Source organism: Gigantopelta aegis, chromosome 15, assembly GCF_016097555.1.
Source record: "Gigantopelta aegis isolate Gae_Host chromosome 15, Gae_host_genome, whole genome shotgun sequence".
NCBI lineage: Eukaryota > Metazoa > Mollusca > Gastropoda > Neomphalida > Peltospiridae > Gigantopelta > Gigantopelta aegis.
Genome location: NC_054713.1, coordinates 5,896,687 through 5,909,110, shown reverse-complemented (window position 1 = coordinate 5,909,110; position 12,424 = coordinate 5,896,687).

Here is a 12,424-nt window from a genome sequence, read left to right as displayed (position 1 = left end):
AATCAATGTACTCTAGTGGTGTCGTTAAACAAAGCAAACTTTTAATATCTCTGTACATACTGGTATATATAGATATAGATATAGATATAGATATGGATATGGATAGATAGATATATATCCGTCTCTTGTCTGTATGGATATATCGTCGGCGAAATGACAAAAGGTCGTAACTACGTTTTTGGCGAGAAATCGCTTTTTGGAATTTCCAGAGTTAGAATGTTCATATTATGTCTGTCTATGTATTTATGTTTTTAATAGCTATTTTTTTTTTGGTTACATTTTGTTGAGTTTCGGTGTTTTAACTGATACGTATACGTATCTTTAATAGCCTAAAGCTTGAGTTTTTCTAAATTGCATCGATAAGGAAATCAAGTTATGTGCTTTTTGGTTCGATTTTAATGGACATTGCGGCTTGATTGCATTTCAGTGTGTGTGAGTGTAGGAAATAAAAGCCTAAGAGGAATTTGGAGGAAACAGTAATATTGTTTCAAAGTTACTTCAAACAAACGCAGGGTTGAACTTCACCAAAATATATAGGGATTGTGTGGGTAGGGAAGTACAATACATCAGACACAAACGCATGGAATTAAAAAAATATATATATAAAATGTACAAATGAAAAAAAATCAAAACATTAAAAAAAGAATACAAGAAATTTAATTGTATTTTTATTGTTGTTTGTTTGTTTGTTTTTTATGTTTTTTTTTTTTTTGTTTTTAGTTGTTTTCTTTTGTTGGTTTTTTTGTGTGTTTGTTTGTATTGTTTTGTTGTTTTACTTGTTTTTGTTTACATTCCACGGAGTAAAGTTTTAGTAGAACAATTTCATTGGAAGGAGTAGCTTTGGCGTCCGCGTCATCTCCGTGGAGCAGCCAATCAGATGACTTTAAAAATATATCCAATCTCCTCTTCCTGGCGTGTAAGAATTATAATAACCACGCGATTACACAATCTGTATAAATAATATTATTATAACGCGAAAAAGAAAATCGCAAATCTATTATCGACATCCAGATCATGCCTAAACGATCACACACTGTAATGACTTCGGTAGCAATTTATTAGAACTTCTGACGGACCTAGTATCGTATATCGCATTCTTGGAGGGAGAGGGAAGGAGGGGGGGGGGGGGAGATAAAATTGAACAGTGCAAAAAAGTTCATTACGAGTACGTATCTGGAAAACACTATACGTTTATAAACCTGGAATCTCCATTTAACGCCCTAGCTAATCGTTGAATGCATCTTCCAAACTTCAACTAGTATGGGATGCACTTAAGGCGGCAGTGAAGCAAATTAAACCGTATAACGCGGCATTATTATTACCATCTGAGATTCCGAGCACTTAAGGTCTATCCCATTTAAAAGTGTAACTTTTTCCCCCCGATTTAACCAGATTTCACGGTATGAGTTTCAAAGTCCTAATGAAAAGGAAAAATCTTTCAAATTACCCCCCCCCCCATGAAAATTGTTTTAGTATTTAATGACCTGTTACTCTATGCCAACAAATTGCATGAAAGGTTTAAAAAAAAAAGAAGAAAAAAGTGTCTATAGATGGAACATTTATCGATGTATAAATGAAGGAAATAGTCCATTAAGAAAGAAATAATGTAATGGACGAAATAGTAATAAAAGGAACTTTAGACAGAGAGAATATCTAATATATTTTAGAAAACAGTTTTTATTTGTTTAAATCCACCTTTTTACACGCAATTACTCTTTCATTCCCGCACTAATAACCAGACTAGAAATAGTGAAAAAAAGTATATAATACACATTGAAACAAACTATTTCTTGCATTTCTACTCATAGTTTTCACACAATATCAAAATTAATGAAATGGTGAGAATAAATAAATGAATGAATGAATGAATGAATGAATGAATGAATGAATGAATGAATGAATGAATAAATAAATACATAAATAAATTAGTAAATAAATAAATAAATAAATTAGTAAATAAATAAATAAATAAATAAATTAGTAAATAAATAAATAAATAAATAAATAAATAACTAAAGGATATCTACGTGTAATAAAGGAAATAGTTTCATAATAAATCATCATTTCATGCAATTCCCCTAATATTTTTTTCACAAAAATATCGAAATTATAGAAATATTGAGAATAAATAAATAAATAAATAAGTAAAACAAATAAATAAATAAAGTTAATTAAGACAAATAAACATAACAAATAGAGGTTATTACCAGAGCGTTTTTCGGTATCGTCAATATCATATATTAGCAAATCACAAAGTATGTGATCTGAAAAATATCACATACTTTGATTGCACTGAAAATGTAAGATATTATATGATAAATAAATAAACTATTTTGACAATAAATCCTTAGTTTCACGAAATTCCACTCATATGTTTTCACGCTAATACTGGTATCAACTTTTGCAAAAACAGAAACACAAAAAGAGAAAAACTTCGTGATTTTGAATACATATCACAATTATTTGATAAAATCTAGACACAGCTGTCGGCGTCGGTAAGTTCGTGTCTCTAAAGTCTGCCAAAACAAACGGCCTGGATTCAACGCCCATGTACACAGAACTCCCAGTCTACTAAATACTGGAACGAAATATTCTCTCGAGAATTCAAAATCTACTCTAAACCATGAAGCTGTACATGTATTTCCGCAGTTGGTCAGTGATGCTAGTAGGGCGCTGTGATGCGTTTTCCGTACTAACATTATTTCGTGTTTTCGATTTTGCACCTGTTAGTTTATCTGTGTGATGTCTTGAAATTGGTGTCACGGAACGGAATGATAAATTTGTTTTAATACTACCATTCAAAACAATAAAATAAACTGTAGATCTATTTAATCAAAATTTGGTAGATCATTATAAAACGTCCTACAATGTATTTTTATTTTATTTTATGTATTTATTATTATTATTATTATTATTATTATTATATATGATATACATACATAATAACATTTTTATTTCATTTCATTTTTTTATTTTTTATTTTTTTTTTTTTTTATTATTATTATTTTTTTTATTTTTTTTAATATCTAATTTCATTCCATTTGTTTACGGGCGTGACATAGCCAGATGCGCAGGATTGTTGCCCGTTAGTTGGCCCATTGAACTATTTCTCCCTCCAGCCTGTGCGCCACGACTGCTATATCAAATGACGTGGTATGTGCTAACCTTTTTGTGAGATAATGCTTACATACTATATCTTGCTACTAATGGAAAAATATAGCGGGTTTCCTCTCAAAGACCATATGTCAATATTGTCAAATGTTTGACATCCAATGGCCGATGATTGAATAAATTAATTTGCTCTAGTGGTGTCCTTAAACAAAAAACTTTGACTTTCATTCCATTTTGTTTTACTTTACTTTATTATTATTGTTTTATTATTATGATAATTATTGTTAAATGATTTTTTTTTAAATTATTTATTGTGGGCTATTGTCTACATTGTCCGAAAGGTGTGGGATTTTGTCCAATGGGGGTATTGTACGGTGGGATAATTGTCCTGAATCGTAATCCTAAACCATAGCGTTTATTATTATTATTATTTAATATTTAATATTTAATTTATTTTAATTTTTATTTTTTTATTACTATTATTATTATTTTTTTTGTTATTTGTTGTTAATATACTTCATTGTGTCGTTCAGAAATGTAACTCTTTCATTGACGATTTCATTGTTTTCCAGCAAGTGCTCCACAACTAGCGTGACAAATTTTAAGGCAGTGGTATGTATTGTTCTGTCTACGGGATCGTGCATATAAAAGATCCCTTGCTGCTTATCTAAAATCTCAATATCTGTGTGGTCCTTAACAATATGTCTGACGCCATATAACAGTAAATCTTAATATCTGTGTGGTCCTTAACAATATGTCTGACGCCATATAACCGTAAATCTCAATATCTGTGTGGTCCTTAACAATATGTCTGACGCCATATAACAGTAAATCTCAATATCTGTGTGGTCCTTAACAATATGTCTGACGCCATATAACCGTAAATCTCAATATCTGTGTGGTCCTTAACAATATGTCTGACGCCATATAACCGTAAATCTCAATATCTGTGTGGTCCTTAACAATATGTCTGACGCCATATAACCGTAAATCTCAATATCTGTGCGGTCCTTAACAATATGTCTGACGCCATATAACCGTAAATCTCAATATCTGTGTGGTCCTTAACAATATGTCTGACGCCATATAACCGTAAATCTCAATATCTGTGTGGTCCTTAACAATATGTCTGACGCCATATAACCGTAAATCTCAATATCTGTGTGGTCCTTAACAATATGTCTGACGCCATATAACCGTAAATCTCAATATCTGTGTGGTCCTTAACAATATGTCTGACGCCATATAACCGTAAATCTCAATATCTGTGTGGTCCTTAACAATATGTCTGACGCCATATAACCGTAAATCTCAATATCTGTGTGGTCCTTAACAATATGTCTGACGCCATATAACCGTAAATCTCAATATCTGTGTGGTCCTTAACAATATGTCTGACGCCATATAACCGTAAATCTTAATATCTGTGTGGTCCTTAACAATATGTCTGACGCCATATAACCGTAAATCTCAATATCTGTGTGGTCCTTAACAATATGTCTGACGCCATATAACCGTAAATCTTAATATCTGTGTGGTCCTTAACAATATGTCTGACGCCATATAACCGTAAATCTCAATATCTGTGTGGTCCTTAACAATATGTCTGACGCCATATAACCGTAAATCTCAATATCTGTGTGGTCCTTAACAATATGTCTGACGCCATATAACCGTAAATCTCAATATCTGTGTGGTCCTTAACAATATGTCTGACGCCATATAACCGTAAATCTCAATATCTGTGTGGTCCTTAACAATATGTCTGACGCCATATAACCGTAAATCTCAATATCTGTGTGGTCCTTAACAATATGTCTGACGCCATATAACCGTAAATCTCAATATCTGTGTGGTCCTTAACAATATGTCTGACGCCATATAACCGTAAATCTCAATATCTGTGTGGTCCTTAACAATATGTCTGACGCCATATAACCGTAAATCTCAATATCTGTGTGGTCCTTAACAATATGTCTGACGCCATATAACCGTAAATCTCAATATCTGTGTGGTCCTTAACAATATGTCTGACGCCATATAACCGTAAATCTCAATATCTGTGTGGTCCTTAACAATATGTCTGACGCCATATAACCGTAAATCTCAATATCTGTGTGGTCCTTAACAATATGTCTGACGCCATATAACCGTAAATCTCAATATCTGTGTGGTCCTTAACAATATGTCTGACGCCATATAACCGTAAATCTCAATATCTGTGTGGTCCTTAACAATATGTCTGACGCCATATAACCGTAAATCTCAATATCTGTGTGGTCCTTAACAATATGTCTGACGCCATATAACCGTAAATCTCAATATCTGTGTGGTCCTTAACAATATGTCTGACGCCATATAACCGTAAATCTCAATATCTGTGTGGTCCTTAACAATATGTCTGACGCCATATAACCGTAAATCTCAATATCTGTGTGGTCCTTAACAATATGTCTGACGCCATATAACCGTAAATCTCAATATCTGTGTGGTCCTTAACAATATGTCTGACGCCATATAACCGTAAATCTCAATATCTGTGTGGTCCTTAACAATATGTCTGACGCCATATAACCGTAAATCTCAATATCTGTGTGGTCCTTAACAATATGTCTGACGCCATATAACCGTAAATCTTAATATCTGTGTGGTCCTTAACAATATGTCTGACGCCATATAACCGTAAATCTTAATATCTGTGTGGTCCTTAACAATATGTCTGACGCCATATAACCGTAAATCTCAATATCTGTGTGGTCCTTAACAATATGTCTGACGCCATATAACCGTAAATCTCAATATCTGTGTGGTCCTTAACAATATGTCTGACGCCATATAACCGTAAATCTCAATATCTGTGTGGTCCTTAACAATATGTCTGACGCCATATAACAGTAAATAAAACATTTTCTTCCTTCCTTGTTGGTCATTTTAGAATTGTACATAGACGCTGATCACTTAGTTTGACACCCAAGCTTTTTGCTGTGGTGTCGTTAAATATTCATTCGTTCATTCATTCATTCATTCATTCATTCATTACAAACTACACATTGCAATGTTAGTTTTCATCATTCATTCTTTCCTTCCTTCATTTGTGCTTTTATCCAATTAAGGTTCAATCACGCTGTCATGGGCAAGCACCTCAGCTATCTGGGATGTCTGTCCATGAGAGAGAGTTAATGGGTATTTGTTAGTGGTTATTGAGAGAGTGGTCTTACACCTACCCACTGAGTTGTTAAACTCGCTCTGGGTGGAAGCCAGTACTTGGATGCGAACCCAGTACGTACCAGCCTTATGCCCGACGGCTTAACCACTACATCACTGAGGCCGGTGATTGGTCATCGGGAATAATCTGCTAGACGTCATCAACTTGCTACAACGACGACCACAATTAGAAAAGTAATCTGATGCCAACGCGTAGAAAACATCAATACCCTACCTGCAAGATAATTTATAAGCACATCTTGCGTCTTCATCTGATGGTATATTACGATTCTATCGACGAGATTGGATCCTGCGACATACGACACACATCACGCCAGTACTACTGTCTGAACAAAATTCAACAAAATCCCACTTCTAAACCCGTGATTATAGCAAAACTACAAAGTAAAAAGTTAAAGCTTGTTTTGTTTAACAACACCACTAAAACACGTTGATTAACTAATCATCGACTAGTGGATGGTATAACTTTAAAACCGAGACTTTCAACTTCATGTCTTAAAAGTCTTAAAACTTGTATAGGTTTTTGTGCTATGTGTATTGGCGAGTTATTATTGGAGCTTTTGGGTCTTGAAATTATATTTGTGTAAGCAAGAAGGCTGGAACATGGTTAAAAATAATTTTAATAAATATATTAAACTTTGAAATTAAAAATAAACAAAAATAACAATAAACAGGTTTGCACAGGAGTATCGATCTTATGACTGGTAATACTAGAGACCAGGTGCCGATCAAGATTTTTTAATAGAGGAGGCCCAAAAGCTGTTCTTGTTTTTGAAAACAGAATTTAAAGGTCCTTGACAGATGGTCGTATTTCTCGTTCAAGCCAGTGCTCCACAACTGGTGTAACAAAGGCCGTGGTATGTACTATCATGTATGTGGGAAGATGCGTATAAAAGATCCCTTGCTGCTAATCGAAAAGAGTGGCCTATAAAGTGGCGACGACGGGTTTCCTCTCTCAATATCTGTATGGTCCTTAACCATGTGTCTCACGCCATATAACCGTAAATAAAATGTGTTGAGTGCATCGTTAAATAAAACATTTCCTTTCCTTTGACAGATGGTCGGGATAAGATTGCTTTTTTTTGTGTTATTCTGTAACATATATTGTTTGACCAATAATAGGGGGGTCTCGGGCCCTGGAGACCCCCCCCCCCCCCCCCCCCCCACCCCACACACACACACTCCCACAACCTAAAATAAAATTCAAAATAAAATGAAAATAAAGCTAACAAAAATAAACTTACCTCATTCTGTAGAGTAACACGGTGAAATGACTTCGTCATACAACTCCATTGATCTGCATCAATTAAGTGAAATTCGGTGCGCAACGTTAGACAGAAATACCTGTGTGTTTTCTCTTTGAAGTTTGCCGCCGCACGTGGCGCTATCCTACCTGCTGTGATCTCTCGCTGGGGCCGGCAAATTAAACGGGAGGAGATCTGATAGGTGAGCCAATTACCTATTGATTTGTTTTCTCCGTTTCTAGACGTACAGTGATTCCAGAAGAAAAAATAACCTGAACATTTATTTATGAAATTTATGACGAAATGGCAATCACAATTCTGTGTGTGTGTGTGTGTGTGTGTGTGTGTGTGTGTGTGTGTGTGTGTGTGTGTGTGTGTGAGAGAGAGAGAGAGAGAGAGAGAGAGAGAGAGAGAGAGAGAGAGAGAGAGAGAGAGAGAGAGAGAGAGCGAGCGAGAGAGAGAGAGGGGGGGGGGGTAGGGAGGTAGAGAGAGAGGGGGATGTACGTACGAAGACCAAATCCCACTTGGGGAAGATACAAACGTCGGGACGCGATAAATCTGAACGATATAACCGTTATCCAAAGTCAAAAATGTATATATGCACAATACAGAGTCAAATGAGCATTTGGCATTTGTTAAATCTTCTTCTTCTTTTATACAGTAGGGGTGAGACGTAACCCAGTGGTAAAGCGCTCGCTTGATGCGCGGTCGGTTTGGGATCGATCCCCGTCAGTGTGCCCATCCGGCTATTTCTCGCTCCAGCCAGTGCACCACGACTGGTACATCAAATGTCGTGGTATGTGCTATCCTGTCTATGGGATGGTGCATATAAAAGATCCCTTGCTGCTAATCGAAAAGAGTAGCCCATGAAGTGGCGACAGCGTGTTTCCTCCATCAGTATCTGTGTGGTCCTTAACCATATGTCCGACGCTCTATAACAGTAAATAAAATGTGTTGAGTGCGTCGTTAAATAAACCATTTCTTTTTTTTATGAAGGTATCTGATGTAACAGCCTAACTGAAGAAAGCGCAATTCTACCTTTAGTTTCCCTGCACTGCATTATCGATTACTACAGATGCAATGCAAGCGAAGCCGGCTACATTGGCTGTTCTATCATTGATTTTCACCCCTGTATTAAAATTGAGATTTAATCTATATAATTTAATGGTAATTTGTTAAGAACATTTTTGATTTACATAGAAAACGCTTGAAAATATTATATTTGAGTTGGTATGGGTTTAATACGTAATACTATGTTACTATACGAAATTTAGCTTTATTAAGTATAATTACATAGCAATCACTCAGTCCGGTTCCACGAAGCGATCTTAACTCTAAGATCACCTTAAATGCAATGCTACCTTATGCACTTAAGGTGATCTTAGGGCTAAGATCGCTTCTTGGAACGGGGCCCTTTACAATATATCCTCCATGCATCCTTCCTTCAATAAACACACAGACGCTGATATTCTAAATAAGAAATTATATTTAGTATGTAATTTCAGTCGTAAAACGATGTATTGGTCTGAAATATATTCCGATGGCAGCAGACTCTGGTATAGTCTCTCTAAGTCTGTTCAAGTTCAAGTTCTTTATTTGCTTTGAGTTTTACAACTCATCAGCTGAATACATAACATAAATAATACAACATAGTTATACAAAATGCACACGTGCAAAACAATGCTGGGTGTGGTTTATATATAATCATGGACAAATGAAGTGATATAAGTTACATTTATTACATTAACTATCATCCTGCATTAACTGATTTCTAAGTGTATTCGCTTGCACTAAATATTTGCCTAGGTTATTCAATTCCTTATTGTTACCGGTGGTTAATAACTGTATAAAACGATACACACTTGGCCTCTTATAATAATACATTTGTTTTATATATTTACAACGCAAATTTTTGTATTGTGGACACTCTATTATAAAGTGATATTCATCTTCTAAGGCATTAGCGTTACACAGAGTACATATTCTTTCTGATCGTTCAATGTTTCGATACCTGCCAGATTCTACATTTAATTTATGAGCGCATATTCTAATCTTACATATTTCTTTTATATATCGCGTTTCCATTGGCAATCTTAAATACGTTTGTAATCTAAATTCATTTAATAAATGTTGATATAAAAGTTCTCTAGACGTTGTCATTGTTTTACTGTAACATAATTGCTTAAAATATCTAATATCCTTTTTTTGATTATAATGTAAATACTGTCGTCAATATACGATAAATTCCAAATGTAGTTCAATCCAAGTGAATACAATTCGTGCCTAATGTTAATTAACCAATTATCGTTATAGTGTGCCATTTCTTCATATATACCCCTTAGAATACAATTTGTAGTGTTACGTAATTTTATCCAATATTTAAAAATTCTCAGTTTTCTTGTTATTTGAAGTGGAAACCGTTCCAGTTCGCTATAAACAAATTCGTTACATGTTCCTTTTCTTACACCCAATAATTTTTTACAAAATTGTATATGTATTTTTGAACATCATGACCCGAGTGAAAGCCCCAAACTTCAGCACCATAACTAAGGATAGAGTTAATATATGTATCAAAAACAGCAAGCATTGTTTCGATATTGAAGAAATTGTTCCTACATACATTCAATACTGAGAATAATGCCTTCCGTCCTTGTTCTGCAAATCGCTTCTGTGTACGTGCAAATTTACTATTATAGAAAAATAAAACGCCAAGATAAATAAATTCATTTACAACCTCTAGTTTACATCCATTAAAGTACCATTTCTCATTATCTCGTAATTTACCTCCGTTTCTAAAAACAACAATTTTAGGGGTTTTTTTTATTGACAGTTAAATCCCAGTTTTGGGTATAATTAAACAGAGAATTTATCATTTTTTGTAACCCTTCTGGTTTTTCAGCTAACAGAACCATGTCATCGACGTACATTATCAGGAATATGTTTAACATTTGTATATCGATATAAGAACAGTTGTCTGATATTAGCTGCATCTCACGGTCATTGACATACATAGAAACTAATATTGGCGACAACACTTCTTGAAATAAAAAATGTTTGCATATAAAGAAATTACATTATTATATTTTACACAACATTTAACATTTTGATATAACGACCTTATTATAGCAAGCATTTTCCCACTTACGCCTTGTTTAATTACTTTATACCACAAATTTTGTCTATTTACAAAGTCAAATGCTTTTTTGTAGTCAACAAAACAGCAATAAAGCCGTTTTCGTGCATTACACACTCTGTTTATTAGGGACCGTAGAACGAAAATTGCATCCACAGTGGACAAATGTTTTCTAAAGCCAAACTGGGCTCAGTGATAATATTATTTGCCATGTCAAAAATACATAATCTTTCATTTAGTATATTGGTGAACAATTTACCTAGGCAGCTAACTAGAGTAATTACTCTATAATCATCCGTGTTGTTGAGATTTCCCTTTTTAAAAACAGGCACTATACATCCAACTGACCAATTATGAGGGAAATTACCGGATTTAAAAGCAGTATTAAACAATATCAACAAACATGGCATCAAAACATTCATACAATTAATCAAATATTCGTTTAAAAGACCATCATAGCCACATGCTTTGTTTTTCTTTAACTTGTGAATAGCATTCGATATTTCACTCTCGGTGATGTCACTATCTAATAAGCTACCCACTGAGTCATCAGTATAAAGAGTATCGTAATTGGTTAAAAAGTTATCTACTTCACTGTTACTTGTTGGTTCGTTTAAAGCCAGATTTAGAAAATGATTATAAAAGTCGCCATTACTGAGTTCTGATTTAACGTTAGTTTTACGTTTCTCGAACTGTTTGTAAAATGATTTTGGGTTATGTTTCCGCAAATAATTCAGCTTGTTCCCTTATTGAGACGTGTACTGTCGTTTTAGTCTGCGTTCTAAACGTTTGTAAGCATTTTTCGAACTAACAAGTTCTATACGATTTTCTATTGTTTTATTTCGATTAAACACTTTAATTGCCTTTCTGTATTGAGCGTATCGTTCTTTACATATATATATATATATATATATATATATATATATATATATATATATATATATATACATATATATATATATATATACATGTTAGATCAGTCAGTACACCCGACAAGGCCGAAACAAGTCATGGTTACCGTTTTACTATGGTTAACTAGCTAACGGAATACTGCTCACGAGTCTGTGGGATGGGACATATAAAAGACCCCTGGCTACTAATGGAAAAAACATGTAGCGGGTTTCCTCTCTAAACCTTTGTCAGAACTACCCTATGATAGACATCCAATAGCCGATGATTAATAAATCAATGTGCTCTAGTGGCGTTGTTAAACAAAACAAACATTCTTTGTTTGGTACATATAAAAAAAAAACCTTGCTATTAATGGAAAACTGCAGCGGGTTTCCTCTCTAAGAATTTGTCAGAATTACTATATGATTGACATCCGATAGCTCTAACGATGTGATTAAACTAAACAATTTTTTTTTTTTTTTTACTAAGATATAAATGCACGACTTTGGGGGTCGGTCGACACCACAGGTGACCTCTTTTTTTCAATATGCCCCAGGAACCCCTAAGCAACTCGAGCGCTTCATGCCCTAGGCACTTCGAGCCTCACCATAAGCCTAAACGACCCCAACCCCCTCTCTCAAAATCGTTAAACAAAACAATTTTTTTTTTGGTAAAGGTTTCCTCTCTAAGAATTTGTCAGAATTACAATATGATTGACATTCAATAGCCGATGTTAATAAATCAATGTGCTCTAGTGGTGTCGTTAAACAAAACAAACTTCTTTTTTTCTTCTTTTTTTCTTCTTTTTTTTTTGGGGGGG